This window comes from Aethalodelphis obliquidens, unplaced genomic scaffold (assembly GCF_003676395.1).
Source record: "Aethalodelphis obliquidens isolate GAN/ISIS:26980383/991018 unplaced genomic scaffold, ASM367639v1 scaffold45, whole genome shotgun sequence".
Lineage (NCBI taxonomy): Eukaryota > Metazoa > Chordata > Mammalia > Artiodactyla > Delphinidae > Aethalodelphis > Aethalodelphis obliquidens.
The window spans coordinates 3,608,775-3,635,675 of NW_020837989.1; the positions used below are offsets into that span (position 1 = coordinate 3,608,775).

Genomic DNA, 26,901 nt, shown 5'->3' on the forward strand with positions numbered 1-26,901 from the left:
AGAGAGCTCCCTTGCCCTTTCTACCATGTGAGGACACAGACAGAAGACGGCCACCTATAAACCAAGAAGCGAGCTCTCACCAGATACCAAATCTGCCAATGCCTTGATCTTGGAAATTCCCAGCCTCCAGAACTGTGAGAAATAAATTTCTGTTGTTTATAAGCCAACAAGTCTATAGTATTCTGTCACAGCAGCCTGAACAGACTAAGACTGGAGTTCATCTCATTTTCTCCACCTCTCTAACACACACACACACACACACACACACACACACCCCACAAAGAAAAAAATAATAAACTATCACACGACTGCTTGCAATTATAAGTGTGAAGTCCTATGCCTGCTCACTGCCTGCAAGAAACTCAGGAGGTCAATGAAATGAACTATCATTGCTTTGTGGCAATAGCTGCTGCCCATGGTTCTACTCTTACTAATTTTATGTCATCAGAATGCAAGAGCTCCCAGAGAGGCTGGTCTCCTGTCTCCAGGTTTGCTTTCCCTTGCAGTGAAGCAGGGTTGCCCAGAGAACTGAATGTGAGGAAATGGAACCACTGAAGCTCCTAGACGAAAATTAATGGTGCCATTTTTTTTCAATGTAAGCCTAACCTTAGAGTTTTTGCTGTCAACCATTCATAAATGCTGCTGTAAAATGGGCATGCAGCCTCAAAGCCCTAGTGAAGCACCAACTAATGGTTTATATTGCCACTAATATATTACACAAGGCTTGAACATTTAGTTAAAAGTAAAAATGGAGAATTTGCGTAGGTGCCAGAGAGGTAAATTGGGAAGAAGTCCATGGCAGAAGAAAGGAGTCTTTGATGCATGCTGGGGTACAATATATGTGTACCACTTTTAATTGTTCTTTGTGTTGAAAATTGCAGTTTCTGCCTCTGAGCCCTTTCCGAAGAATTAATCAGAGGAAATCTGTAAAGTTTTCCCATACCTAATAAAACATGCTTCCACAAAGCTTCACAGAGGAAATTATTATAAGATGGTCAGCCTGTATGTGAGATCACACCTGTGCTTTCCGTTCTGGAGAAAGAGCTGGAGAACTTGCCTAGTTAATCTTGGAAAAGAGACTGATTTTGTCTTCTGAAACCTTTTCTCTTGTAAGTTAGTTCTCTAGACTTTTATAATCACAGTTACTTGGCTGATTTATTTGAAAATGCCGATATTCCTGGTGTTCCTAAGGCTATATAATAGTATAAATTAATGACAATTTTTACAAATTTATTGAAACTAGTTTTTAGACTCATTGGAATAATTTACTGAAATTATACCAGGTACTATAAATAAGACAAGCAAATAACAAATCTGAGACTATAAAAATCAAACTGAAATATGCTACATCATATTCTGGAAACAAACCACACATTCACAGGAACACAAGTCTAAGAAAACTAGATGTAAATACATGAATTCTTATAGAAAAGTGCTTCCAGTTAAAAAGGGTAGTCTTAAGAGAATGGCAGGGTAGTGGTAAGGGGTTTTTAGAGAAATCTCCCTGCCAAAAATTCCTACCAAATGCCTTGGCATTATTTCAAATTATTGAGTTTCTGCCTTAGAAACCTTAATGTCTGATTTATAAATCCTTTCTATAGAATCTTTTCAGGAGTATGAAAACATTCACTGGTTGATACAAAGCTAGGTTTGAAGACCTATTCAGTGCATCATTTTGCTCACATTGGTCACATATGTACAAGCTAAACAGATTTGTAAGAGGAGAGATAAAATGAATAAACTTATTCCAATAAGTTAGGGAAAAGGACCTGCAAGTATTCAGCCAAATGCAATATTGGAATAGCTGCTTCAGAGTGAATCCTGGAAGATGGAATAAACAAAGGCGTTATACCAAATTCCAACTGTCAAAGTAAAGCTGACTGCACTATACTGACATGACACACATAGTAGTTCAAGTGGTCAAATTAGAGCAACACAACAAGTTTCTATTCATTACCAGGCAGATGACAAGTCCTGAACTAAATGTGAAAAATAAAACCTTACAAGACATGGTGCTGTCCTTAAGATTTCTATCTCCCTGGTGAAATAAGATTTAAATACAAAACCTAAGTCAAATTAACATAATCTAGCACATAATGAAGGAAAAAATTTTCATCAATCATTAATTTATTCTACTTTTGTTGAATGCTTATGGAACAAGCAATATACGAGCCACTGAGTATAAACAATGAATCACACTTAATCTCTGCCCTCAGGAAACTCACAGTAAGAAGTATTATTTTCCAAATTGTTTTCCATGGACAGTGAAATTTCTCAAACCACTTTGACAATGGAAGACTTTTTTTCCAGAGTCTGAAGAGTATTCTTCAGGGCTATGTAGGAAATGTTGGTTTCAATCCAGGAATGGTATAAAAATTTAAGTAAGGAAAAATCTCTAGGTTATACTTTGAGAAATCTTTATGGATTTTAATCAAAGCACTGGATGATGGATAGACCTTGGACTGGTAGGTAGATTTAAGGCAAGGAGAGCTCATAATATGTGCAAGGTACACGGTAGACGATACTTAAAATGACTGAACCACCTAAAAATGGTAGACGATACTTAAAATGACTGGACCACTTAAAATGACTGGACCACTCTTCCTTTTCTGGTAAGCGGCCTGAGGTGACCTCTAAAAATGGTTCGCTATTCACATGACCCAGAAAACCCCACAAAATCATGCAAGTCAAGAGGTTCAAATCTTCGCGTTCACTTTAAGAACACTCGTGAAGCTGCCCAGGCCATTAAGGGTATGCATATCCGAAAAGCCACCAAGCATCTGAAGGATGTCACTTTAAAGAAGCCGTGTGTGCCATTCCGTTGCTACAATGGTGGAGTTGGCAGGTGTGCCCAAGCCAAACAGTGGGGCTGGACGCAGGGTCGGTGGCCCAAAAAGAGTGCTGAATTTTTACGGCACGTGCTCAAAAATGCAGAGAGTAATGCTGATCTTAAGGGCTTAGATGTAGATTCTCTGGTCATTGAGCATATCCAGGCGAACAAAGCCCCCAAGATGTGGCAGAGGACTTACAGAGCTCATGGTCAGATCAACCCATACATGAGCTCTCCCTGCCACATTGAGATGATCCTTACTGAAAGAGAACTGATTGTTCCTAAACCAGAAGAGGAGGTTGCCCAGAAGGAAAAGATATCCCAGAAGAAACTGAAGAAACAAAGATTTATGGTCTGGGAATAAATGCTTCAAAAAATAAATGCAAATAAAAGTAAAAAAAAAAAAAAGACTGGATCATCACAGGTCCTCAAGCAGAGTAGTGAGAAATAAAATTTGATAGGTGAATTGAGACCAAGAGTGGAGGATCTAAAAACCCGAACTGAAAACTTCATTCTTTATTAAGAAAGTGACATGGAAAAAGTCCTATTTTTAAGAAGCAACCTAGCCATGATAGTTCAGTGTAACCTGCACGTAAAGAAAAAAGTCTGGAATAAACTCAGAAGATAACAGGACCCAAACTCTCCCTGAAGAATGGATCAACATGACTGTAATGACAAAAAATGATACTTTACGTAAGAAAACATGCTAAAATTAGATAGAAATAAGGCAAAAGATGTAGAAAATTTTAATTTGCTTTTCAACAGCAGAATCAGTCTGGGGCACTGGAAAGGAGACCATCAATCATAAGGGCCAGAAAGCATTGGACTTTAACCTTTGAGGTCCATTGAAGGCAACATGATATAGCTACAAAACTTCTTGAGCTGTACACTTGTGCTGACTGGGTTCAACCGCATCACTGTCATTTACTACTGTTTTATTCCTATCTAAAATATTTCTTTTGGTTATATACGATCACTTATACTCAAGAAGGTTCTACAATGCATGAGCTTTAAGAAATTTTATATCTTCATTTTTTACACTGTATTTAGTCTTTCAACAGATATTTTCTAAGTATCGATTATACATCAAGGACTGAGCTAGGCACTGGAGGTTCAGCACGGAACAAGACAGACATGACTGCTGCCCTGGTGGAGCTCACATTAACTACACAAAAACTTTTTTTATTAATGTACAGAAAACTAAGAATACATCCCTTGCACCATTTTCATAGAACAGCTCACCATGGCAGATCTAATGTCTTCCATGGTGCGATGCACAGATGTCAGAAACGAGAAGGCTGCATTAATTTACTGTAGATAATAACTAGACTTTTAAAAGAAAGTATGAAATCATTGATCTATAGTAAAACCAGCAACTGACTTTTCTTGCTATTCAGAGGACGTGATACTCATCACTAGCACTTAGAAACAGAATGCCAGAGTTGGAAAGGTTCAGAAAGATCAAATCATTCTACTTTGCATTTTTACCGATACAGGAACTAAATCCAAAAGAGCATAAATGATTTGTCTAAGGCTCCATAGCTATTCAGAAACAGAGAAGGAACCAGAATCAAGATGCCCTTTACATCAGCCCAATGCTCTTTCCAATACACTAGAAAGGACACCATTTCTTAAAACAGTGAGAAAGTTGGAGATTTTAGAGCAGACCTGTGATATTCATCTGCATCATCCTTCCATTTGGAGAATTACACCTCCCTTTTCATTGTCTTCTAACTCAGCTCACATGATCTGGCTGAGGCTCATCCAGACTCTCCAGCCTTCCAAGTCACAGGGAGGTCACATTCCACAGGCCTTGCCAATAAGAATGCTTCATCTCCTCTAGACACACTAATGGGTTCAGGGATGGGTACATGCCCCAAGCTAGGTCAGGTGATGTCCTCCTTGGGATTTCTGCCCCATTATCAGGAAAGCTATTTCCCTTCCTCTAGAACCATAAACCATATGGATTCCGAAAGTCTGGAACTCTCGGAGCAATGTTCTCTGCCACAGGGATAGAGCCTGCTAGGAAAAAAAAGCAAGTAAAGCGGAACCAAGAGATGAAAGGATCAAGCAAGAAATGTCACGAGTAAGTCACCTGGATCCAGCCTGGCCTGAAACAAGACCTCCCCCAGACTTTTCTGTAAAATGAGCCACTCGATTCCATTTCTTAATCTAGTTTAAATTTTTTCACTTATAACTTTTTTAGAAAGGCCCCCAAAATACATGTACTAAACATCTACTTTCAGAATACACCCAGTGCTATGATCTCCAACTTCAAATGTCTTTGTAGCACTATCAAAAAGGCCCATAAATTTGATGGCCAAACCAAGAGTTTCTAAGATGCCTAACAGGAAGTGTTAAGGATGATTTATTAGTAGTTACTTTTTGCTCATTAATAATTTTTATATTTATTATATGTTGAAAAGATCAGTTTGGATATATTGGTTTAAACAAAATACCTTATTAAAATTATTTTATTATTTCCTTTTTACTTATTTTAATGTGGCTTCCAAAAAGGTTAAATTATATATGTGGTTTAATTAGATTTACATTGGACACTGGTAAGCATAGGTACATACACTATGCCACAACTAGGGTGAACTTCCCCTCACCCAAAGGCTCCCAGATTTCTCCCTTCCAGTGTTCTGAGTCTGCAATCCTCTTGTAAAATGGACAGGTCCTGTCTCCCCAGTCTGACCCCATTTCCTATTTCTCCGTTTTTTTTTAAAATGGGTATACCATAATTCTTTTACTTTCAAGTTTAAATTTTCATCAAAATTAGATTTGGACGTAATTTACAGAGTCACACAATTCTTTGAGACTTATTACGAAAAAACAGCATTCTCCTGTACTCTCATCTCTTTCTCAAAAGCAACCATTCTCAATTATTTTAGCTGTTTCTTTTGTCACTCACCTCCATATATCTAAATAACATGCTTCTATTTCCTACTTCTTGAATTTTTAGGTTTAGGTATTTATTATCTATAGAAGATGAGAAATTTTGGAGGAAAGTAGCATGCTATGGTGGGTAAGATCATAGCTTTGGAAACATACAGACTTGGGTTACATGTCAAATACTGGTTCTGCCAGTTATGGTCTGTGTGACCTCAGGCATGTTGCTCAATCTCTCTGTTTCTCCTCTCTTGAGGCCTAAATAAGATCATGTATATGGAGTGCCTTGCACAATGCCCACCACATGTGTAAGCACTAAATACATGGCAACTATTACTGTTGATATTACAATTATTTATTGTTGTTAGTGGTAATGGTGGTAGGTACTAACTGCAATTACTGTGCTAATCATTCAGGATGCAAAATGGAATAAGGTACAAATCTTGCCCTTCAAGTTGCTAACAACAACCGTTCAGAATACTGATAGGTGTCAAATAAAGGATACCAGCCACAAACACTCTGGATTCCAAGGATGAGAGAGAGAACCATGAACTTAAATGGATGGGGAAGATTCTATTGCCTGAAAATTACAGTAAGTAAAATGTATTACTGCTCCTATTTCTGCCAGCAGACATTCATGGTAGCAGATCTAAAAATAGGTAAGAAGTAGAAGAAACCTAAATGATGAGTCAGCCAAATTCCCCATTTTACAGATGGAGAAACTGAAGCCCCTTTAGAGAAGAAACTTACCCAAATCACACAACTAGCCACTCAAAAAGTGAGGGTGAGAAAGCTGTTTGAAGCTTTTGAAGTTTGAGGCTTCTCTGTATCAATTCTGAACAGAGTAGCTAACCCATTTCTGAACATAATTTACTACAGAGTAACCTCCATCTCACCTCCTGTCAGTTTCAGGATTGTATCATTTCCTGTGATCTCTGCTGCTGTCATTAGTCAATTCCTTAAACTGACCTGAATTCAACATCTTCACTGTAGTCATTTATTTTAAAAGTTTCAATTGGCAGTTTGTTGAAAGACATATCATTTTTCTCATGACAGTATCACTCTTGATCTAAATTGTTCTCATAAGAGGGATCAGAAACAGGAAGTGGAATTATTCTCTTCTTTTGACATTGATCTTGCTTCCTTCTGTGGGGATCTGCTCCAGGCATACAAGTCCAGCCCCCTTGGACCTAATATTCCAATTCCTGCTGCCTAGACAGCTCCATGGACTTGAATCAGAATTCCTAGTATTAGATTAGCATCTCTGCCTAGGGGATAGCCATGTTCTCATTTAACTCAACTTTTTTCTGATGTTTTAAAACCCTTTAGTTCTAACATTTTAAATGCTTATGCCACTTATTTCCATAGTTTCCATAGAAGAATAAACATGCAATCTATTACTTTTCTGGCCTCTCAGCCAGGTAAGACTCTACACTCCCAATGCAGTGGGCCTGGGTTTGATCTTGGTCAGGGAAACAGATCCCACATGCATGCCACAACTAAGAGTTTGCATGCCACAACTGAGAGTTTGCATGCCACAACTAAGGAGCCTGAGTGCCGCAACTAAGAAGTCTACGTGCCTCAGTGAAGGTCCCGTGTGCCGCAACTAAGAGCTGGAGCAGCCTATATTTTAAAAAAATGAAGAAAAGAAAAAAGATATCCCATATCCCCAAGCCAATCCCACTGCACATTTATAAAAATTTGTTCTCAAAAGTCACACTATCCAGCCATGGATTTAAATTTATTCTCTGAGATGTCTGACATTCTCCATTCTCACTAACAAATCACAGGGAATTTTACAGTTCCCCACTCTGATCGCCTCATGGTTCTCTGTTGTTCTATCACCAGCTGGATTATCATCCACGGAACCGTGGTGGGTTCCAAAGAGACAGAAGGCTGTTTTCAATCCATTTGTTATTTTAATGACAAAGAATCACCCCAGAAGCCTTGTTAAAACCTCATGTAATCTAGAAAAAATAGAGGCACCAAGCTTCTTAAGCAGGAGTAAGGTACTATCACCATCCATCAAACCTGAAATAATGGAGTGGAAGGAGGCCTAGAAAGGCTGTCCTGGGAAGCATGTGGTCATCCCAGAATGAGTCAGCAAGAGCTTTTAGCATCAGCTACCACATCGTCTCACCCTCATTTTATCAGGAAGGAAAACCTTGCATACTTATTCTCAAACTTTAGTTAGAAAAATCTTGTGTGCAGTCAAAACACCAGGAAAAATAAAGTAATAGAACAATAACTCATGCACAGATCTTGAAGATCATCTGTTGCACTTTAAAAGTGTGTAAACTAAAACCTGGAGTGCAGAAGGGACCAAGCCTCTCCCCAAGACTCTTTTTAAATGGCCTTAATGTCATCTGAAGTGTGATTTGCCAATACTCATTATTCTAGTCTTGGCTCTGTCACTTATTAGCTGCATAATACTGGACAATTTGCTGAGCCTCTCCAAGCCTCAGTTCCCTCATCTGTAAAGTAGCTATAACAACAGTGCCTACCTTATGATGTTGTTATAAGGGTTAATTAATATATGTACATGAAGTGATAATCACATAGTAAATATTTAATAAGTGATAGACATCAATACTATTATCTATGATGTGAAATTTTAGTACGATGCACCTACGGAGAAATGTTGATCTAACTTCCACCCCTTAATCCTCTGTGTCCCAATCTCTTGCTCACTCTCTCTCTTTCACAGATGTGTCCTATAATCACAGGATGTGGAGTCAGGAAATCTGGACTTCAGGGTCAGCTTCGCCATACTGTATGTTGGGTGACCTTGGGAAATCAGTTTACCAATCTAGGCCTTAGTCTCCTCACTTTTAAGATGGGGAAGTGAGATGAGGTGATATCTATGGTCCTAAACATCTCCACTATTAAATAAATTCTAGAATCTATACCATTGACTGGCTGTCCAGGTCATTTTCCTAGATTTCCAGTCAAAGGGAAAAGTGTCTAGCAATACTCAGCCCCACAGATAATCTCTCTCAAGGACTGGAAGAAGGTGGAGCTCTAAGCTCAACTCCCCATCCTAAAATCACAATCCAGGATTTACTCTGAAAACCACCAAACAACTCCCCATGGGTGATAAAACCTGGACCTGCTAAAAGACCCCACCTGTCTCAAGGAAGTCCCCATCACTCTCCTCTACCAACGTGTCATGGACCTTTGCAATTTCCATCACTCTCCCCAACACTATGGCAGCTTCTGTCTTACTTTCAGAGAAGCTTAGTTATTGAGGAAGGGGGCAATGTTGCTGAAGAGGCCCAATGCTGTCCAATCAGAACATTTTCACTTTTAAGGGCCTTGTTTTTCAATAAATGAATGTCACCAAAAGAGACAGAAAGAAGTCTAGGAATAAAGTTCAGAGCAGCCGTCTCTGTAAGATGGTCTCTGAAGCCCTACTTAATTTTATTTTTTGAAAGTGTTTGGAGTGTTTCTTATAAGCTAGGTGTTGTTCTAAGAGCTTCACCTATATCATCTCATTGAATCTTCACCACAATCTTGGGAGGTAGGTACTTTGTTATCACTATGCTATAAACAAGGAAACTGAAGCACAACCCTACCATGATCAAGTATGTAAATTTCCAACATATATTACCTACCTGTCCACTGAAACTAAGATTTATTCTGCTAGTCATATTTATCTTGTGGTTTTTGTTTTTTTTTTTAGATGTTGGGGGTAGGAGTTTATTAATTAATTTATTTATTTTTGCTGTGTTGGGTCTTCGTTTCTGTGCAAGGGCTTTCTCTAGCTGGGGCAAGCGGGGGCCACTCTTCATCGCGGTGCGCGGGCCTCTCGCTATCGCGGCCTCTCTTGTTGCGGAGCACAGGCTCCAGACGTGCAGGCTCGGTAGTTGTGGCTCACGGGGCTAGTTGCTCCGCAGCATGTGGGATCCTCCCAGACCAGGGCTCAAACCCGTGTCCTCTGCATTAGCAGGCAGATTCTCAACCACTGCGCCACCAGGGAAGCCCTATCTTGTGGTTTTGATATAGATTTTTTTTTTCCCTTTTTAGGCAGTGCTTGCTTACTCTGTTATGGGTTTTAATTGAGCCTCCTTCATGTCTGTGTGGCAGATGTGTAAAATCATTAAGTACTACTGAAAACTCTCAACAGGAATATTGATTTTTTTCCTACAGTTCTTTCCTGAGATGATTATTACTGACAATTTAGACTTATGCATGTTAAAATAAATTGACCTGGCATGCGCCACTAAATACAACCCAAGTGATCTCTGGTTGCCCAATTTTAAATCCTCAGATGAAATGATATAGTTTGGGGGGTGAGAAACAGGGAAATATCTGTCATTTTAGCCAACAACTTGAAACTGTATGAATACAAAGGTTTTTTTCTCTCTCTTTTTTCTTGAATGCCTTTTAAAAAATAAATTACCCTTTAAATTTAAGCGCTTTGGTTCCAGTATCAGTCAGGTTTTCCATAGGAACAAAACTAATAGGAGAGATATATACACACACACACACACACACACACATATAATTTTATTATATATAAAATATTATACATAATATACAATATTATATTATAATAATTATATAATACATATAATTTTATATATTATATACATAATTTTTTTTCCAGTCTGAGTCCAAAGGCCTGAGAACCAGAAATGCTGATGGTGTAATTTCCAGTTCAAGGGTAAGAGAAGACCAACGTCCCAGCTTATGTAGTCAGGAAGAGAGAGCAAATTCTCCCTTCCTCCCCTTTTTTGTTCTTTTCAGCCCTCAACGAACTAGGCAAGGTCCACCTGTAATGGGGAAGGCAATCTGCTTTACACAGTCTGTTGACTGAAAAGCTAATCTCATCCAGAAACACCCTCACAGACACACCAGAAATAATGTTTAATCAACTATCTGGGAATCCTATGACCCAGTCAAGCTGACACGGAAAATTAACCATCACAGTTTCACTGTTCCTCCAAGTTAAATGACACTGTATAGAAGTCAAATTGTACATTAGGAAGTGGTTAAAAAAAAAAACTGGAATTTTTTTCTTTTATATCATTCAGGAAAGATGGACTACCTTTCAGATCACAGAAAGTTCCATACATTTGCCTTTCTTCTAGTCATCAGTAAAACTCCTTAATGCCAGAAATCACATTATGTAAACCTGTGCTCCCCACAAAACTTCAATGGTTCTTAGCACATAGGAGGCACAGTAAAATGAATGCAGGAAAATATGCAGTCATTGAACACGTGAAAGGAATTATGAGATTGGCTCATTTACACTGACAAGTAACTCACAAGCAAAAGCACTTTTGAGTAGAGGACCCTCTACGTGCAAGACTGGTATTTAATAGCTAAATGGTCAACTGGAATGAGTATCACCTTCCCAAAGTTATTCACATGGATCTTCAGCTCCGACCAAATTTATAGAAACTGTGGCCAACATCTTAATTTTTCCCTTGCTAAATTACTATGGAGATGAATCTTAGCAACTTAATCCACCCTGCTTAAACTAATTCTTCATTAAAGCGTAACTTTCTCCCATAGGGAAACTTCTAAAGCCACCAGATATAAGCGTGAACACCTCTGGTTTGTTTTAATTCGTTTTCTTAAGTGAGAAGTTGAGCACATTTTGCCAAGGATTAAATCTCCTCAGGTCTCACAAATTTGGTCTTTTCAAACTAAATTCGTGGTCTCACACTGCAACTCTTTTGCAGCTGGAGGAAAACCACTTCATGCTGCTATGGGAAAAGTATTTAAATGACCCAGAAAGATGGCAAAGGGCTTAAGTAAGTCCATACCTCCTAACATTTCTGCTAAATTCAATATTAATATCCTAAAAAGCTGTGGATTACATTTCTCCTTATACTGCTTAATAGGCTTTCAAATGAGCAAGAACTTATTTTTTTTAAGTTAAAACACTCAAAAGGATGTGAAGACAAGCCAGACTGGGAGGAAATATTTGCAAAAGCCATTTCTGATAAAAGGTTATTAACCAAAGTATACAAAGAACACTTAAAACTCAATAATAAGGAAATGAACAACCTGATTTTAAAATGGCTCAAAGATCTGAACAGACACCTCATCAAAGAAGATATACAGATGGTAAATAGGCATATAAAAAGATGGAGAGCATCACATATCATTAAAGAATTGAAAATTAAAACATGAGATACCACTATACATCCATTAGAATGGCCCAAATCCAAAACACTGACAACACCAAATGCTGGCTAGGATGTGGAGCAATAAGAACTCTCATTGCTGGTGGGAACACAGAATGGTACAGCCATTTTGAAAGACAGTTCAACAGTTTCTGGCAAAACTAAACACACTCTTACCATATGGTCCAGCAATTATGTTTCTTGGTATTTACCAAAACGAGTTGAAAACTTATGTCTACACAAAAACCTGCACATGATGTTTACAGCAGCTTTACCTAGAATTGCTAAAACTTGGAAGCAACCAACATATTCTTCAGTAGGTGTCTGGATAAATTAGCTGTGGTACATCCAGACAATGGAATATTCAGTGCTAAAAAGAAATGAGCTACCAAGCCACAAAAAGACATGGAGGAATGTTAATGCACATTACGAAGTGAAAGAAGACAATGTGAAAAGGCTACATACTGTATGATCACAACTACACGACATTCTGAAAAGGCAAATCTATGGAAATAGTAAAAAGATCAAGCATTGCCAGGAGTTAGGGAGGAGGAAGGGATGAATACATAGGTGGGGGACATCTTAGGCACACCCAAAGAGCCAATCCAACAGGAAGGATCTTGTGAATGGTGGCAAGAGAAGTAGAGTCTTCATACGTCTGAGACTCAACATATGCATCCAATCTAAAAAAGCAATCCTTTTCTTCAAAGCTCAGAAACAAGGTTTGGACTGCATTTCCCATTAAATTTCTGGGAATTTAATCAACCACGTTAGAATGCAGACACTCTGTCTTTTTTGTTTTTTTAACAGTGCGAAAGATTTCAGCATGATTTGATGAGCACCTGCTTTGAGATTTCAGCTAATGCTATTAGAATCCTTATAGGCAGATGATACTGGGGTAAGGGCAGTTTCTTGGAACTATGCTGTTCCATTATCATCTGGTCACCAATCTAGATTAAATGGCAAAGACAGAATTAGAACAAACTTTGAATATAACTGGAGTCCATCCTAGGCTTATCTTTTCGGATTCTTACATGAGAGCATGCACAAGAATACCATTTATACAAATTCAATTTCTATCAACTCAGAGTATGTACCTAAATATCAAGTGTATCTAGAGCATGAGCTTTGAAGGAGCCAATCAAATAATGTTGCACTCATTTGATGCCCTTTTACCCTTCAGAAAAAAATAAGTCTGATGTACTTGGACAAAATCAAACTCAGGGGATTCTTTATTTTCTATACAAAACAGTGGTTCTCATTTAGGGGCATTTTGTCACTCATCCCTAGGGGACATTTAACAATGGCTACAGACTTTTTAGTTGTCACAACTGAGGGCATCTAGTGGACAGAGACCAGAGAAACGGCTAAACATTCCATAATACACAAGATAGTCCCCCGCGACAAAGAATTACCTGATCCAAAATGTCAACAATGCCAAGCTTCAGAAATATTATTAGTATTCCAAGGTAACATTTTTGTAATTTTTCCTTCCACTGTACAAGTAAACTTCTTAGAAGCATTGCACGTAGTCTTTACTTCTGCCTCTTCACCTCACACTAACACCACATCCAACCCCAGTCTGGACCCAGCTCCCTTCATTCCAACAAAACAGTTGTCACTGTAGTCATCCATGAGCTCCTACCACCAAATCCAGCGTACACTTCTCATCCTGCTTGACCTCTTTATGAAAGATTCTCTCCTCTTGCTTCCAGAACCCTAAATTCTCCTGGTTTTCTTCTTCTCTTTCTTCCCTGTCTCATTAGTAAGTTTCTCTTCTTTATATCACCATTATGTAATAGAGTTCCATGATTCAGTGTTAGGCCCTCTCTCTCTTTAACTTTTCTCAAGGTAACTGGGTTAGTTTCCTATCTGTAATTACCCCAAACTTGGTGGCTTCAAACAGCACCGTTTTATCATCTTACAGTTCTGGAGATCAGAATTCCAAAATGGGTCTCACTGTACTAAAATCCAAGTCTAATCAGAGCTATGTTCCTTTCTGAAGACACTAGGGGAAAATCTATTTCTGGTCTTTTCCAGCTTCTAGGGCTGCCCCTATTCCTTGACTAGAGGCTCCTTCCATTATAAGCTGATTCACTTTGTTATAAAGCAGAAACTAACACACTATCGTAAAGCAATTATACTTCAATAAAGATGTTAAAATAAATAACTAAAATGCCAAAAATAAATAAATAAATAAAGTAGTTTGGCAAACTAGTAAATATAACAAATGATAATTTAAAAATAAAATGTTATTAACAAACCACAAAACAAAACACAAAAAAAGCCAGCAATGACAGGACAAGGCTTTCTCACGTCACATCCCTCTGAAACTGACTCTTCTACTGCTGTCTCCCACATTGAAGGACCCTTGTGATTACACTGGGTCCACCTAGATAATCCAGGATAATCTCTATTGCACAGTCAGCTGAATAACAACCTTAATTCCACATGCTATCTTAATTTCCCTTTGCCATGTAAGATAACGTATTCACAGGCTCTGCAGATTAGGACATGGACATCTTGGAGAGGCCGTTATTCTGTCTACCACAGTAATTTACTTTACATTACCATCCATTTGTGCACAGATGACTCCCAATTTCATATTTTGTATCTATAACCTACACTTCTCTTCTCAATGCTAGATCCAAATATTCAAGTGTTCAAGAGAAAACTCCAGACCCAAAACAAACTCATGACCTTCCTCCCTGAATATGGTCCTTTGCCAGCGTTCTCAGGTTCAGTGAATGGCATCATCAGCCATTCAGTTACTAGAAACTTGGGTGTTGGTCATCCTTAACATTTCCTTTTTCTTTACCTCCATTTTCAATCTAGTACCAAGTCCTTTTACTTTCTAATTATCACATGAATTCATCTACGTCTTACCATCTCCATCCCTCTCCCCAACTACTGTCATTCAAGAGACCTTTAGCTCATCTGAACTACTGGAAGACCATCCTAACTAGTCTACCCTTACTAGTTAGCTAGCTTTGACCCCTTCCAACCCCCATTCCTCATATGGCAGAATTATCTTTTTGGAACTCAAATCTGATCAAGTCATCCTTCTGCTCAAATTCTGTAATGGCTTCCTGTTTTTCTAGGTGTAAAAACAAATCCCTGGAATATGGCACAGAAGGCTCTTCCAAGCCTAGCCCCGTATCTCTCTCCAGCTTCACAGGGAAACAGAACACACTGCTTTTCTCCCAGAATGAGATGTACCCACCTCTCGCACCTCACAGGACCTTGGCACACACTGCTCTCTTCCAGGAATATTTCTTCCATTTCTCTCTTGCTGTATTTGACTCAAAACTTAACTATCACACCTCCTCAGGGCAGCCTTCCCTGACGTCCCTTGCTCAATCCTTAAAACACCATGCCTCTCTCTTTTGTAACACTTAACATAATTGCAGTTTGGGGGACTTCCCTGGTGATCCAGTGGTTAAGACTTTGCCTTCCAATGAAGCAGGTGCGGGTTCGATCCCTGATCAGGGAGCTAAGATCCCACATGCCTCGCAGCCAAAAAAAAAACAAAACAAAAAACCCCCACAAAACAGAAGCAGGATGGTAACAAATTCAATAAAGACTTTAAAATTAGTCCACATCAAAAAAAAAATCTTAAAAAACAATGATAAAAAAAATAGTTGCAGTTTTAAATTTCTCTGTGAGATTATTTAATCAATAGTTCTCTTCCGGGCTTCCCTGGTGGCGCAGTGGTTGAGAGTCCGCCTGCTGATGCAGGGGACACGGGTTCGTGCCCCGGTCCGGGAAGATCCCACATGCCGCGGAGCGGCTGGGCCCGTGAGCCATGGCCGCTGAGCCTGCGCGTCCGGAGCCTGTGCTCCGCAACGCGAGAGGCCACAACAGTGAGAGGCCTGCGTACCACAAGAAACAAAAACAAAATAAAACAAAACAAAAAAAATAGTTCTCTTCCCCATTTGATTGTCCAATGAAAGCAGGACAGTATCTGTGCTCATCACTGAATCCCTAGTGCCTAGCTCAGGATTAGGCACAATGTCGGCACTCAATAACTATTTGTTAAATGGGTAAATAAATGACAATTGTATGTGGAATTTTTTTTTTAAATGATGCAAATGAACTTACTTACAAAACAGAAACAGACTCACAGACTTAGAAAAAAAACTTATGGTTACCAAAGAGGAAAGGTGCAGGGGAGAGACAGATTGGGAGTTTGGGATTGACATGTACACACTACATGTTTAAAATAGATAAACAACAAGGACCTACTGTATAGCACAGGGAATTCTGCTCAATATTCTTTTTTTAAACATCTTTATTGGAGTATAATTGCTTTACAATGTTGTATTAGATTCTGCTGTATAACAAGGTGAATCAGCTATATGTATACATAGATCCCCATATCCCCTCCCTCTTGCCTCTCCATCCCACCCTCCTTATCCCACCCTTCTAGGTGGTAGCAAAGCACGGAGCTGATCTCCCTGTGCTATGCAGCTGCTTCCCACTAGCTATCTATTTTACATTTGGAACTGTATATATGTCAATGTTACTCTCTCACTTCGTCCCAGCTTACCCTTCCCCCTCCCTGTGTCCTCAAGTCCATTCTCTACATCTGTGTCTTTATTCCAGTCCTGCCCCTAGGTTCATCAGAACCAGTTTATTTTTAGATTCCATATATATGTGTTAGCATACGGTATTTGTTTTTTGCTTTCTGACTTACTTCACTCTATATGACAGACTCTAGGTCCATCCACCTCACTACAAATAACTCAATTTTGGGTTTTTTTATGGCTGAGTAATATTCCATTGTATATATGTGCCACATCTTCTTTATCCATTCATCTGTCGAGGGACACTTAGATTGATTCCATGTCCTGGCTATTGTAAATAGAGATGCAGTGAACATTGTGGTACATCACTCTTTTTGAATTATGTTTTTCTCAGGGTATATGCCCAGTAGTGGGATTGGTGGGTCATATGGTAGTTCTATTTTTAGTTTTTTAAGGAACCTCCATACTGTTCTCCATAGGGGCTGTAACAATTTACACTCCCACCAACAGTGCAAGAAGGTTCCCTTTTCTCCATACCCTCTCCAGCATTTATTGTTTGTAGATTTTTTGATGATGGCCATTCTGACTGGTGTGAGGTAATACCTCATTGTAGTTTTGATTTGCATTTCTCTAATGATTAGTGTTGTTGAGCAACCTTTCATGTGTTTGTTGGCAATCTGTATATCTTCTTTGGAGAAATGTCTATTTAGGTGTTCTGCCCATTTTTGGATTGGGTTGTTTGTTTTTTTGATATTGAGCTGCATGAGCTGCTTGTGTATTTTGGAGATTAATCCTTTGCCAGTTGCTTCATTTGCAAATATTTTGTCCCATTCTGAGGGTTGCCTTTTCGTCTTGTTTATGGTTTCCTTTGCTGTGCAAAAGCTTTGAAGTTTCATTAGGTCCCATTTGTTTATTTTTGCTTTGATTTCCATTTCTCTAGGAGGTAAGTCAAAAAGGATCTTGCTGTGATTTATGTCATACAGCATCTGCCTATGTTTTCCTCTAAGGGTTTTGTACTGTCTGGCCTTACATTTAGGTCTTTAATCCATTTTGAGTGTATTTTTGTGTTTGGTGATAGGGAGTGTTCTAATTTCATTCTTTTCCATGTAGCTGTCCAGTTTTCCCAGCACGACTTATTGAAGAAGCTGTGTTTTCTCCACTGTATATTCTTGACTCCTTTATCAAAGATAAGGTGACCATATATGCATGGGTTTATCTCTGGGCTTTCTATCCTGTTCCATTGATCTATATTTCTGTTTTTGTGCCAGTAAAATACTGTCTTGATTACTGTAACTTTGTAGTATAGTCTGAAGTCTGGGAGCCTGATTCCTCCAGCTCTGTTTTTCTTTCTCAAGATTACTTTGGCTATTCGGGGTCTTTGTGTTCCCATAAAAATTGTGCAATTCTTTGTTCTAGTTCTCTGAAAAATGCCACTGATAGTTTGATAGGGATTGCATTGATCTGTAGATTGCTTTGGGTAGTAGAGTCATTTTCACAATGTTGATTCTTTCAATCCAAGAACAAGGTATATCTCTCCATGTGTTTGTATCATCTTTAGTTTCTTTCATCAGTGTCTTACAGTTTTCTGCATATAGGTCTTTTGTCTCCTTAGGTAGGTTTATTCCTAGATATTTTATTTTTGTTGTTGCAATGGTAAATGGGAGTGTTTCCTTAATTTCTCTTTCAGATTTTTCATCATTAGTGTATAGAAATGCAAGAGATTTCTGTGCATTAATTTTGTATCCTGCTACTTTACCAAATTCATCGGTTAGCTCTACCAGGTTTCTGGTAGCAACTTTAGGATTCTCTATGTATAGTATCATGTTATCTGCAAACAGTGACAGTTTTACTTCTTCTTTTCCGACTTGGATTCATTTTACTTCTTTTCCTTCTGATGGCTGTGGCTAAACTTCCAAAACTATATTGAATAATAGTGGTGAGAGTGGGCAAACTTGTCTTGTTCCTGATCTTAGCGGAAATGGTTTCAGTTTTTCACCACTGAGAATGATATATGGCCTTTATTATGTTGGGGTAGGTTCCCTCTATGCCCACTTTCTGGAGAGTTTTTATCATAAATGGGTGTTGAATTTTGTCAAAAGCTTTTCCTGCATCTGTTGAGATTACCACATAGTTTTTATCCTTCAATTTGTTAATATGGTGTATCACATTGATTGATTTGCGTATACTGAAGAATCCTTGCATTCCTAGGATAAACCCCACTTGATCATGGTGTATGATCCTTTTAATGTGCTGTTGGATTCTGTTTGCTAGTATTTTGTTGAGGATTTTTGCATCTATGATCATCAGAGATATTGGCCTGTAGTTTTCTTTTTTGTGACATCTTTGTCTGGTTTTGGAACCAGGGTGATGGTGGCCTCGTAGAATGAGTTTGTGAGTGTTCCTCCCTCTGCTATATTTTGGAAGAGTTTGAGAAGGATAGGTGTTACCTCTTCTCTAAATGTTTGATAGAATTCCCCTGTGAAGCCGTCTGGTCCTGGGCTTTTGTTTGTTGGAAGATTTTTAATCACAGTTTCAATTTCAGTGTTTTGGTTTGTATGTTTATGTCCTCTATTTCTTCCTGGTTCTGTCTTGGAAGGTAGTGCTTTTCTAAGAATTTGTCCATTTCTTCCAGGATGTCCATTTTATTGGTATATAGTTGCTTGTAGTAATCACTCATGATCCTTTGTATTTCTGCAGTGTCAGTTGTTACTTCTCCTTTTTCATTTCTAATTCTGTTGAGTCTTCTCCCTTTTTTTCTTGATGAGTCTGGCTAATGGTTTATCTATTTTGTTTTTCATCTCAAAGAACAAGTTTTTAGTTTTACTGATCTTTTCTATAGTTTCCTTCATTTCTTTTTCATTTATTTCTGATCTGATCTTTATGATTTCTTTCCTTCTGCTATCTTTGGGTTTATTTTCTTCTCCTTTCTCTGATTGCTTTAGATGTAAGGTTAGGTTGTTTATTTGAGATGTTTCTTCTTTCCTGAGGTAGGATTGTATTGCTATAAACTTCCCTCTTAGAACTGCTTTTGCTGCACCCCATAGGTTTCGGGTCGTGTTTTCATTGTCATTTGTTTCTCGGTAGTTTTTGATTTCCTCTTTGATTTCTTCAGTGATCTCTTGGTTATGTAGTAACGTATTGTTTAGCCTCCAAGTGTTTGTATTTTTTACAGTTTTTTCCTGTAATTGATATCTAGTCTCACAGTGTTGTGGTCAGAAAAGATACTTGATACTATTTCAATTACCTTATATTTACCAAGGCTTGATTTGTGACCCAAGATATAGTCTATCCTGGAGAATGTTCCATGAGCATTTGAGAAGAAAATGTTTTCTGTTGTTTTTGGATGGAATGTCCTATAAATATCAATTAAGTCCATCTTGTTTAATGTATCATTTGAAGCTTATGTTTCCTTATTTATTTTCATTTTGGTTAATCTGTCCATTGGTGAAATTGGGGTGTTAAAGTCCCCTACTATGATTGTGTTACTGTCGATTTCCTCTTTTATGGCTGTTAGCATTTGCCATATGTATTTGAGGTGCTCCTATTTTGGGTGCATAAATATTTACAATTGTTATATTTTCTTCTTGGATTGATCCCTTGATCATTATGCAGTGTCCTTCTTTGTCTCTTGTAATAGTGTTTATTTTAAAGTCTATTTTGTCTGATATGAGAATTGCTACTCCAGCTTTCTTCTGATTTCCATTTGCATGGAATAACTTTTACCATCCCCTCACTTTCAGTCTGTATGTGTCCCTAGGTCTGAAGTGGGTCTCTTGTAGACAGCCTATGTACAGGTCTTGTTTTTGTAACCATTCAGCCAGTCTATGTCTTTTGGTGGGAGCATTTGATCCATTTAAATTTAAGGTAATTATTGAGATGTATGTTCCTATTACCATTTTCTTAATTGCTTTGGGTTTGTTTTTGTAGGTCTTTTCCTTCTTTTGTGTTTCCTGACTAGACAAGTTCCTTTAGCATTTATTGTAATGCTTGTTTGGTGGTGCTGAATTCTCTTAACTTTTGTTTATCTGTAAAGGTTTTAATTTCTCCTTCGAATCTGAATGAGATCCTTGCTGGGTAGAGTAATCTTGGTTGTAGGTTTTTCCTTTTCATCACCTTAAATATGTTTTGGCTTGCAGAGTTTCTATGAAAAATCAGGTCTTAACCTTTCGGGGATTTTTTTGTATGTTATGTGTTGTTTTTCCCTTGCTGCTTTTAATATTTTTTCTTTGTATTTAATTTTTGACAGTTCGATTAATATGTGTCTCGGCATGTTTCTCTTTGGGGTTATCCTGTATGGTACTCTCTGTGCTTCCTGGGCTTGACTATTTCCTTTCCCACGTTAGGGAAGTTTTCGACTATAATCTCTTCAAATATTTTCTCAGACCCTTTCTTTTTTTCTTCTTCTTCTGGAACCCCTATAATTTGAATGTTGGTGCGTTTAATGTTGTCCCAGAGGTGTCTGAGACTGTCCTCAATTCTTTTCATTCTTTTTTCTGTATTCTGCTCCCTGGCAGTTATTTCCACCATTTTATCTTCCAGCTCACTTATCCGTTCTTCTGCCTCAGTTTTTCTGCTACTGATTCCTTTGAGAGTATTTTTAATTTCAGTAATTGTGTTGTTCATCACTGTTTATTTGCTCTTTAGTTCTTCTAGATCCTTGTTAAATGTTTCTTGCATTTTCTCCATTCTGTTTCTGAGCTTTTGGGTCATCTTTACTATCACTATTCTGAATTCCTTTTCAGGTAGGTTGCCTGTTTCGTCTTCATTTATTTGGTCTTGTAGGTTTTTACCATGTTCCTTTGTCTCTAACATATTTTTTTCATTTCTTTTTTTTTTTTTTTTTTTTTTTTTTATTGTTGGTTTTTTTTTTTTTTTTTTTTGTTTTTTTGGCCTGAGACGTCCATTACTGGAGTTTGCAGGCAGTTGGATAGAGCTGGGTCTTGGTGCTGAGATGAAGACCTCCGGGAGGCCTTGCTCTGATTGATATGCCCTGGAGTCTGAGGTTCTCTGTTAGTCCAGTGGTTTGGATTTGGAGCTCCCACCACAGAAGCTGGGCCTGACCTCTGGCCTGGTAACCAAGATCCCGCAAGCTTCGTGGGGTGGTAAAAAAATAAATAAATAAAAATAAAGAAAGAAAAAAAGGAGCAGTACAATATCAAATAATAAAAAACAAAATAAAATTAGAAAGATAAAAAATATATTAGGAAAAATAAAAGTATAATTGAAACAACTGCAACAAGATAAAATAAAACTACAACAGAAAAAAAAAAAGTGGGGTGGGGGGGACAAGCCAGAAGGAGAGAACAATAACAAAGTATAAAGAATAAAATAAAATTAGAAAAATAAAAGATTTATTAGGAAAAATAAAAATATAAAAGAATGAACAACAATGAATCAACAAGGTAAATCAGAACCCCAATCTAAAAGAGGAAAAAAGAAAAGAAAAAAAGCCTTGGTTATGGAGGCGGAGTTTAGGCAGGGACGGAACTTAGGCAGGGGCAGGGTTTAGGGTGGGGCAGGTCTTAGGCAGGTGAGAGCCTAGGCTCAGGACCCACATAGGTGGAAAAGACCCTGGGGGCGGGGCCTAGGCAGGGTGACGTTCAAGCGTGGGGCAGGGCCTCTGCTTGGGACCTGCATGGAAGGGGATAGGCAGCATGTCAGAAGGAGGGCCTCTGGAGTGTGGAGTTCCGGAGTTTGGAGGTAGCGCCCTGAATGAGGGTGTGTGGGTGGGGTTTAGGCCCAGCACATTGGAGGGGGTCTCCGAGTGTAGAGGTAGGGCCCTGGGTGGGGGTGTAGGGGCGGGGCTTGGGTTCTGCACTGCAGGAGGGAGGCTCGGAGGGCAGAGGATTAGGCCCGGGAGCCCAACAGGCTCCCCGGTGCCTAAGTGGACAGGGAAAGTACTGGCCGCATTCCCTTCCGTTCCTTTGTGCCCCTCCCCCACCATCTCCCCCAGAGTCTCCCCTGTGGCGCTGGACCCCTAACCATGGCTGAGTCCCACTGGGTGTAGGAACTCCTCCCCTCCCCCAGCCACCCCTCAGGGGTGCAGGTCCCGTCCCAACTCCACTTCTCCCCACCCTTCACTCCCCCCACACCCCACGTCCTTCCCGGTTGCTGGGGGTTCTTCCCCTCTCCTTATGTATTCATGGTCCCCCACCGGTGGCTGATAGGTGCCCTAGTTGTGAGGAGACGCGAATTCCACGTCCTCCTAGTATGCCATCTTGATTCCGCCCTCCCGTTATTCTGTAATAACCCAAATGGGAAAAGAATTTGAAGGAGAATAGATATAGGTATATGTACACCTGAATCACTCTGCTGTACACCTGAAACTAACACAACATTGCTAATCAACTAAAGTCCAATATAACATAAAAATTTAAATAAATAAATGACAATCAATAAGTAAGATGTCTATTACTATACATAGTCATACCAATGATTTGCTAGTCATCTTGCTGTTCGTTCACTCAATAATGTTTTACTGAATGTACTTTTTTTCAAATACCAGTAAGCTATCCTATTTTATTTTATTTTATTTGCTAGTTAGAATCGCCAATTGTATGAACACAAGTTTAACAATTGTACTGTAAGATCAAGAGGAAAGAAAAATGCTCTTTTGGCATCCCTTCATTTCTCCTCTTAGGTATCATTGCCTTCCCCTGAGACACATTTGGACCACTCTACAGCAAAGTGGCTTGACCCTCTCTCCTCAGTATCACTGGCAACAATTCTCGAAGCTGCTAATGGCAGTTGTGGACACTCATTGGAAATGACAGGAGACTTCAACGTGGCATTGACTTGCATGAAGTTTCTCTAATGCTTAAGGAGTTTGGTCATGTGTCAGAGCTGCTCACATTAAATGATCTATTAGGTGCCATGATCTCCAGAAAGTTCATCTGTCACGCAGTAGGCCAGAAGTGTCACCTCTGTTTCATGTGATATGAAGGCAAACTCCCAAACTAACTAGAGAGAAATTGGCATATGGCACTCCTGACGATGAGAAAACTGAGGCTCTCGGTTCACATCCACGATTGTGCAAATGAAAGTTCCCCACTTTAACCAGTACATAAGCTAAATGTTTAACAGTTTAAGAGTCATTGAATTTTAATAGTTACAGTATTATTAGCTTAAAATAATATTATAATGAATATAAAGTAATGCCTATAATGAGTACAGTTATGACTAAGGTGAGTGAAAGCCTTTTTTTTTTGTGGGGGTGGCTACAAAATGAAACTTTTGTGAGTAGTAAGTGAAAATATTAAACTGAATTTACCGAACAAGAACGATTTTTAACTGTGAAAGAAGTCCAAGATTCATTTTCAGGTATTTGTAATATTTGTGAGGATCTGGGGTGATTCCTAAGTTGGTCAAAGACAACATCACGCATGGCAAGATCTAGCTAAAAAGAAAAATCACAGTATCGATTAAATGGAAATCAAGTTTAGTGAAGTGTCCCTGAAGATAGGGTATATAGACTCTTCAGAAGCACCCCCAAGTGGTTATCACTAGGTTAACATGGACTGGTGATTGTAAGAATTAATTATAAGGGGAAAAAAATACAATTTAAATATTTGTGCTAAAAAGTATGTACGTGCATTATATCTGACATATTTTTGATATCACAAAAGGTATCAATTGGGTTCACTCTCGGCCTTTGTCTCAAGATACATGAAAGTAAAAGAGAAAGTGTGCACTTTAGGCTGACATTTCATCGTTCATTTGTATAATCTGTATATGTTTCCCATTTTGTGTGTTTCCCTTTGTTACAGTCCAGGTAATTTTACCAATAGTCTAGAAGACTGTTAAGATGATTCCTACAGCTGAGATGTAAGTTGCATCTCTTAGAGAACTCACAAGTGTGTAAAATTTTTAAATAGACTAGGGTCATGCAGAGACTCAAATCTCCTTCCCCTTTAGACAAGTGCTTGGAAAGATAAAGCAGGTGAGTTATTTCTCCAAAACACAGTTTTGGAGTTGCGGCTAAGGCATGCTGGGACTGCAGTCTGCACACTGTTCTGTGTCTTTCCAACATGTGATGACACCTCCCACAGTACTAAATTCTTTTGGATATCATTAGTCTTTACAGTCTTTCTCAAGCAGCATGACTGCCTCCTTACACTTCAAAGAGACATTAAGAGACCCTAAGAGTGCAAACCATAAAAAGGAATTGATAATGCTATAATTTAGAAGTTTGTCACCAAAAAAAGATACTATAAACAAAAGATAATGTACAAATGAGAAACCATTAGCATTGGACATAACTGAAAAAGGACTAGTCTCCTGAATATATAAAGAGCTCCTTTAACTCAAAAAGAAAATGATAACAGAAAAAAAAAATGGACAAAGTATGAAGAAGCAATTCATTGACCAAGAAACCCAAATGAAAAATAGATGAATAAAAAAATGCTCAGCCACACTGGAAATTAGGAAGATGTAAATTAAAACAACAATGAGATAGCATGAAATTGACAGAAAAAAAAGTCTGACACTACCAAGTACAAGTAATGTTGCAGAGCTATGGGAACTGTCATATACTGCTGCTAAGAGTTTAAATTGGTGCAATGACTTTGGACAACTACTGACAATATCTAGTAAAGTTTTTAAAAGCTCATATCCTGTAAGTCAGCAACTTTCCCCTAAATCTGTGTTTCTCAACAAGGAGAGGAGTAGTTCACCTATCCAGGGGGTATTTGGTAATGTCTGGAGACAGTTTTAGTTGTCACATCTGGGGTTGCAAAGGCAAGGGAGGAGGGAGGGGCTACTACTGCAATCTAGTCCATAGAGGCTAGAGATACTGTTAAACTTCCTACAAAGCACAGATTATCCCTATGCCCAAAGAATTATCTGGTTCAAAATTTCAGCAGTGCTGAGGTTGGGAATGATGGCCCCCAAAAGACTTGTCTACCTGAAATCTGTGAATGTGACTTTATTTGGGAAAAGGGTCTTTGCATGTGAAGTTAAGGATCTCAAAATGAGATCTTGGATTATCTAGATGGATCCAAAATCCAATGACAAGTGTCCTTATAAGAAGACAAGGCACAGGTCTCTCAGGCCCTATGTGGGGAGTGGGAGGTAATCCGTGGTAATCCACGGCCGGGCGATATCTGGGGACCCCGGGCCTGGATGGAAAGTTCCAGCCGCGCTCTCCGCGCCTTGTCACCATGCCTCGCAAAATTGAGGAAATCAAGGACTTTCTGCTCACAGCCAGGCGAAAGGACGCCAAGTCGGTCAAGATAAAGAAAAATAAGGATAATATGAAGTTTAAAGTTTGATGCAGCAGATACCTTTACACCTCGGTCATCACAGACAAAGAGAAGGCAGAGAAGCTGAAGCAATCCCTGCCCCCAGGTTTGGCAGGGAAGGAGCTGAAATGAATCACGCACACTGACTTGAACAGTATTAAAATTTTTAAAATTCTCAAAAAAAAAGAAGAGGAGGCACAGACAGAAGACGAGAGACACAGAGGAGATGGCCACGTAAGGACAGAGGCAGAGATTGGAGTAAGCATTCCCAGGCCGAGTGCCAACAGTCAACAGAAGATGGGACAGGCAAGAAACGAAATCTCCCCTAGAGCTTCTGGAGGAAGTGACTGACACCTTGATATGGGGCTTCTGCCCTGCATAAATGTAAGAGGAAAAAATCTGTTGTTCTAAGCCACCCAGTTTTTAGTAATTTGCTGTGGTAGCCTGGAGACTAGATATACACTCAAGGGAAACACTTGCATATGTTTGGGAGGAGAAAGGTACAAGGTTGTAATTGAAGTTCATTATAGCAAAAAAAAAAAAAAAAAAAAGAATTGAAACAACCTAAATTTTTCTCAAGAGGAAAATTGAAAAATGTTTTGAAGTATATTCACTTAATGTTCTACAGCAGTTAAAGAAAAAAAAAGAACAAATTGGAACTGCATGTATCAGAATGAGTTAATTTCACAATATAATACTGAGAGAGTAAAAGCCAGTTCAGAAGGATATATAAGGTATGATACCATTTATATAAAGTTTTTAAATCTACAAAGCAATATTCTATAATATTTATGGCTATCTAAATCTGTGGCAAAAGTATAATAATGTCGGTGATAAACACTGGTCCCCCAGTAGTGAGTACTCCTGCTATGGATATGGAGGAAAAAGAGAGACAAGGGGTGTACAGGAAGCTCCTCTTTGCATCTGAAATATTTAACATCTGTACTTAAATAGTCTGATGAAGATCTGGCATGATATTAAGATCTGATAAAGCTGGGTTTTGCCATCTTGTACTAGTGTCCATTCTTCTGCATTTTAAATCATTTATGAGAAAATTAACTAGTCAAGGTTTATAAGACATGGAAATGTATGCCATGTAAAATAAATCAGAATGATGCTTACAGGTGTCAGCCTAGTAATGAAGAGACAGTGAAGTGATGAGGAAACAGGATACAGGTGGGGCGTTGGATTCAACACAGAGGTGGAGCCCTAATGAGCTGGGCAATCAGAGCACAGATGCATCCCTTTTGAAAGCTTTCTTCAGGGAGTCGCCTCTT

At 38.8% G+C, this 26,901-nt stretch overlaps 2 pseudogenes; both read left to right on the forward strand.

Annotated features, from left to right (window-relative positions):
* The first annotated feature begins 1,010 nt into the window (after positions 1 to 1,010).
* On the forward strand, positions 1,011 to 25,810 carry LOC113606746 (60S ribosomal protein L38 pseudogene; annotated as a pseudogene).
* LOC113606745 (60S ribosomal protein L17 pseudogene) lies at positions 2,640 to 3,273 on the forward strand (annotated as a pseudogene).
* Positions 25,811 to 26,901: the final 1,091 nt, after the last annotated feature.